Source organism: Nicotiana attenuata, unplaced genomic scaffold, assembly GCF_001879085.1.
Source record: "Nicotiana attenuata strain UT unplaced genomic scaffold, NIATTr2, whole genome shotgun sequence".
In the NCBI taxonomy this organism is placed as follows: domain Eukaryota; kingdom Viridiplantae; phylum Streptophyta; class Magnoliopsida; order Solanales; family Solanaceae; genus Nicotiana; species Nicotiana attenuata.
Genome location: NW_017671523.1, coordinates 270,982 through 276,721, shown reverse-complemented (window position 1 = coordinate 276,721; position 5,740 = coordinate 270,982). Strand labels below are relative to the sequence as shown.

General features: G+C 41.0%; 1 long non-coding RNA gene across 2 annotated transcripts; it reads right to left on the bottom strand.

The window, feature by feature from the left end:
• Nucleotides 1–558: 558 nt before the first annotated feature.
• LOC109208787 lies at nt 559–1,986 on the bottom strand. Of its 2 annotated transcripts, XR_002065265.1 has the most exons (3): nt 1,762–1,986; nt 1,617–1,654; nt 559–1,498 (listed from the first exon to the last, which is right to left on the bottom strand). It is a non-coding gene; the product is annotated as an uncharacterized LOC109208787 (long non-coding RNA). The 2 variants fall into 2 exon arrangements; XR_002065264.1 differs by having other exon boundaries at nt 1,617–1,986.
• Between the last annotated feature and the right edge of the window lie 3,754 nt (nt 1,987–5,740).

Genomic DNA, 5,740 nt, shown 5'->3' with positions numbered 1-5,740 from the left:
AGAAAATGATCAAAATGGCGGTTAGTGTATTAGGGTTGGTCTATTTTGGTCCGTCATATATACACCTTTATAGCTATCTGCCTTAATGTAAATGTAGAAAGGGGACACTTTTAGTCATAAACCCTAAACTAAACAGATTTCTCAAAAATGGCATTAAGTTTCAACACCAATTTCCATCTGCGGCTAACAAAATTCACAAAAGCAGATTCCACAAGCTTTCGTATTTCATCTTTAATTCCCTCTTTCTAAACAATATGAATTTCAAGATTTCTCTGATATGGGTTAAATGAGAAGAGCACAACATGTCGAATGTTTCTACATGTTGCACTGTTCATGTGAGTTCCATTGCCTCTGATTGTTTTTTGTTGCAGTGCGCCGGGCTGCCCTTTTATAATTCAAAGGTAATGGTACCAAAATAGTTCTCACAAAAGGCAAAAGACAAAACAAGGCTGAAACGAGCATAAGAAGATATTATCTTCCTACAATCTAAGAGCACAGTCATATCAAATAGTGTACTCCATGAAAAGTTAATAATCAGAGTACTTATTAAAAGGAAGAGGATATAAGGGAGGTTATTTATCAAATCGTACAACATCATTATAACATCTTATAGTGTTATCAGAGCTCCAAACAATCAAAAGAAAAACATCATATCAGCAACCTGTGCATAGTAATAATGCAAGCTGGTCGCCTGGAATTAGAACTAAGGATCCTACAGGATAGCTTTTCAACTACTTTCACCAATTTGAGATAGGAGAATGACGTAAAACACAATTAAGACACACGAGAGTCGTGTCGCCACAAGCATACAAAAGTTTTAGAGGATGAAAATCATATACTGTCGTTACAAGCCAAGGTAAGAATCCCTCTTAGCAAGCTAAGCATATGACCGCTTCCCTTATCCTGAACGGCAGTAGCCCTGCTGTAACATTTACCATGGGTAATACTAAGTAACTTAACAACATGTCTTTCCCGACAAGAACATCTTCACGAGAAGAACAACAAACCCCTACCTTGAAGGTAGAGAGGCTCTTGAAGGTAGAGAGGCTGTTTACGTAGAACATCTTCACGAGAATTTAAAGTAATCTTTTTACAGTGAAGAAGTTAGAGTAATTTTGTGAATGAAGAGATGACCAACTGAAAATTGAACCTCAAATAAAATTTAACCCAAACAGTCAACAACGGGAATGAGGTCCATTCATGGCTTTATTTAGAAGAAGAAAAACCCTCAGCTCTTTGTCGCTCAAAAACATTAAAACATGATTCTTAGCCTTGAAATTCAACTTTTGGAAGGGGATTTCATCTGTCTCCAGCAGACCATACTGTGATCATGGAGCTTTTACTCAGCTGTTGCGCTACTAAACTAGTGCTAGTTGCCACCCAACTATTCCAAGTAGCACAAGTATATTTCCCTCCATTCAAATATCAAATAGCATAACTATGACCAATAATAGAATGTCCACGAAGTTCTTCAAACCTACAAACTGTTTCTACAAACCTACAATAAAAGAATCTTAAGCCTTTAATGTTCTGCCAAACATGCTACCAAAATTTTAAATATACAAGACAGACATTTAGGACATGCATATCCAAGTCAAAACTGTATTATTAAGTACCTTAGTGATAGCTCCTCTACAGGCTATTCCTTCAACACCTTAGCACCAAAGAAATAAGAGGTATCATATACTTCGTAAATTGGCCTTCAAAAGATACTGAATAGCAGACAACCATCTTGCAATGAAAAGTTTCCATATTCTTTACCAGTGTGTGACTCCTCCAGGGGTTCCAGTACTTTACCAGCCACCCAATTGCTTATGGACCTTTGAACTCAGTGAAGATTTCCCACCTTTGTCCTTGTATGTATTCCTGGAGGCAAAGTTCCTCTTCCCCCGATGGGCAGCTTGAATGGCCTTCCTCCTCTGCTTGCTCAGGCTCTTCACAAGTTCGGCATCATCTTCAGACTCGGCCTCTCCATCATCCTCAGGATCATGCNACAAGGTTGGGAACATATCAAAAGAAGTAAAACATGAAGGACCAATGAAAATCAGTGGAATAATCAGATAATTGGGGGAAGAAGCAAAGTTTCACGAAAAGGGAACAGAAACACCGAAACAGTAATACAAGGTAAAACATTTGGGTCATCAAGATCAGAAGGTTGAAAAGTCAACCGGGAAGTCATGGCAAGTCAAAGCAAGTCCAAAGAAGCAAGTTAGAGCAAAGTCGGAAGCGGGAGCATGGCCAACAGAATGCCAGCAGTTAACCACTATTTTCTATTAACAAATCTTTCTTTGATTAAAACAGGGGCAGAAAGAATTTTCTTTGAAAGCAGGAACCCACTTGGATAACAGGGGGATACTTTCCAGAGTTAGTAAGCAGGAGCCCACCTGAAGAATAAGGGAATACATTTTCAAGCATCGCAATCAGGAGCCCACCTGGAAAACCAGGGAAGTACTAAGTTCAAATTTAGCTTCCAATTTTTAATATTTGACATGCTGTACCCAGCCACCAAACTGGGGCAGAAAATTTTCTTTGTTTTGTCTATTTTGTTACAGTCAGGAGCCCACCTGGAGAACAGAGGCATAATTTCAAGATTTAGCAATCAGGAACCCGCCTGGAGAACAGAGGCATTTATTTCAAGTTTTAGCAATCAGGAGCCCGCCTGGAGAACAGAGGCATTTATTTCAAGTTTAGCAAACAGGAGCCCTCCTCGAGAACAGAGGCATTTATATCAAGTTTTAGCAATCAAGAGCACGCCTCGAGAATAGAGGCATTTAATTCAAGTTTTAGCAATCAGGAGCCCGCCTGGAGAACAGAGGCATTTATTTCAAGTTTTAGCAATCAGGAGCCCGCCTGGAGAACAGAGGCATTTATTTCAAGTTTTAGCAATCAGGAGCCCGCCTGGAGAACAGAGGCATTTATTTCAAGTTTTAGCAATCAGGAGCCCGCCTGGAGAACAGAGGCATTTATTTCAAGTTTTAGCAATCAGGAGCCCGCCTGGAGAACAGAGGCAATTATTTCAAGTTTTAGCAATCAGGAGCCCGCCTGGAGAATAGAGGCATTTATTTCAAGTTTTAGCAATCAGGAGCCCGCCTGGAGAACAGAGGCATTTATTTCAAGTTTTAGCAATCAGGAGCCCGCCTGGAGAACAGAGGCATTTATTTCAAGTTTTTAGCAATCAGGAGCCCGCCTGGAGAACAGAGGCATTTATTTCAAGTTTTAGCAATCAGGAGCCCGCCTGGAGAACAGAGGCATTTATTTCAAGTTTTAGCAATCAGGAGCCCGCCTGGAGAACAGAGGCATTTATTTCAAGTTTTAGCAATCAGGAGCCCGCCTGGAGAACAGAGGCATTTATTTCAAGTTTTAGCAATCAGGAGCCCGCCTGGAGAATAGAGGCATTTATTTCAAGTTTTAGCAATCAGGAGCCCGCCTGGAGAACAGAGGCATCTATTTCAAGATTTAGCAATCAGGAGCCCGCCTGGAGAACAGAGGCATTTATTTCAAGTTTTAGCAATCAGGAGCCCGCCTGGAGAACAGAGGCATTTATTTCAAGTTTTAGCAATCAGGAGCCCGCCTGGAGAACAGAGGCATTTATTTCAAGTTTTAGCAATCAGGAGCCCGCCTGGAGAACAGAGGCATTTATTTCAAGTTTTAGCAATCAGGAGCCCGCCTGGAGAACAGAGGCATCTATTTCAAGTTTTAGCAATCAGGAGCCCGCCTGGAGAACAGAGGCATTTATTTCAAGTTTTAGCAATCAGGAGCCCGCCTGGAGAACAGAGGCATTTATTTCAAGATTTAGCAATCAGGAGCCCGCCTGGAGAACAGAGGCATTTGTTTCAAGTTTAAGCAATCAGGAGCCCGCCCGGAGAACAGAGGCATTTATTTCAAGTTTTAGCAAAGGAGAACAGAGGTATTTATTTCAAGTTTTAGCAATCAGGAGCCCGCCTGGAGAACAGAGGCATTTATTTCAAGTTTTAGCAATCAGGAGCCCGCCTGGATAACAGAGGTATTTATTTCAAGATTTAGCAATCAGGAGCCCGTCTGGAGAACAGAGGCATTTATTTCAAGTTTTAGCAATCATGAGCCCGCCTGGAGAACAGAGGCATTTATTTCATGTTTTAGCAATCAGGAGCCCGCCCGGAGAACATAGGCATTTATTTCAAGTTTTAGCAATCAGGAGCCCGCCTCGAGAAAAGAGGCAATTATTTCAAGTTTTAGCAATCAGGAGCCCGCATGGAGAACAGAGGTATTTATTTCAAGTTTTAGCAATCAGCGGGAATGCATCATAACCCTCGTGTTTTGCAGGCTTGCCCAAGGACGCGGNGTTTAGTCAATCAGAGACCGCCCTGGAGAACAGAGGCATTTATTTCAAGTTTTAGCAATCAGGAGCCCGCCTGGAGAACAGAGGCATATATCTCAAATTTTAGCAGTCGAGCATCACTCGGAGAAATGGCGAAACATCTCAAATCACAATTCAAGGCAACAGCAAAAGAATGCCGCTGGGAGAATGCAAGTTAACAAGGCAACAAGAGCTACAAGAGCAAGTTTGAAGACATAGATACGACTTTTGTAATTCATAGATCAAAACTTAGTCTAGCTTCTCTTTATTTTGACACGGTGTAATAAGGGGGTTCAGTAAGTAGTAGCAGCAGCAACAACAACAGTGAAATCACAGCTTCATGGTAGTCCCAGCTACCAGACCTTCCTGAACTACACTGACCTGATTCCTTTTTAGCCATGGATATGAAGGCAACCTCATAAGCAGGGTGCGGTCAAACTTTTCAAAAATGCTTCACACGGAGTATTCAAACGGGCAAAAATCGCTCATATTTGCTCACTTATCTTTGCACGAAAACTCTTCGTGTTTCCGAGCAAAGAGGGGCAGCTGTGAGCACGTGATTTTTGCCCTATATGAATTACTCCCATAGTTTCAAAACAAAATAGTTCTTTTATTTATTTGTAATTTCATGAATTTTTGTGGCATTTTATGTTGATTGTTGGCATTTTGTTTGCACATTTTAATTAGTAAAAAATATAAAAAAATGTTTGGCATCTGCATTTAGGGTTTTAATGTTACATTTTTAGGATTAATTAGAAATTAATTGTTTCATAAAATGGAAAATCAAAAAATATATGTTTAAGTTGCATTTTTAATTTCGATCTTGATTTTGAGTAGTGTGTCTTTTTAAATTTGTTTTGTGATAATTACCATAGGTATTTAATTAGTTAATTGAATTTTAGGAATTAATTTAGATCTATTTTTTTTTAATTTTAAAGTAAAAGAAATTAGGATAAAAGAAAAAAAAGAAAGGAAACCCGTTTTGGGCTGTCCAGTTCAAGTCTCCACAAGCCCAAAGAAATTTTGCTCAAACCCGCCCCAATCCAGCCCATCACCCACCCAAAACTGGTCCTGCCCCGCCCCAGTCAAAAACTCGGTCCCCCTTACCACCCAAACGACCCCGTTTAGCCAGGAGAAGATCCCAGCCGTCGAGGTAACTTGATCTAACGGCTGGGAAGTGGAGTATCTATAGTATATATATGTCCAAACTTTACCCCACCCCCCCACAAACCTGTCTTTCACCCTCTCCCCAGTAAACCCTAGAGACCTCTCCCGTCTCCGCCGTCCACCGCCCTAGACCGCCGCCGAAAATCGCCCCACCGCGGCGGAGATCACCCAAAAGCTACCAAAATAACCCCAAACACCCTCCTCAACTCCCTTAGTCCAGATCTACAAACATTTTCC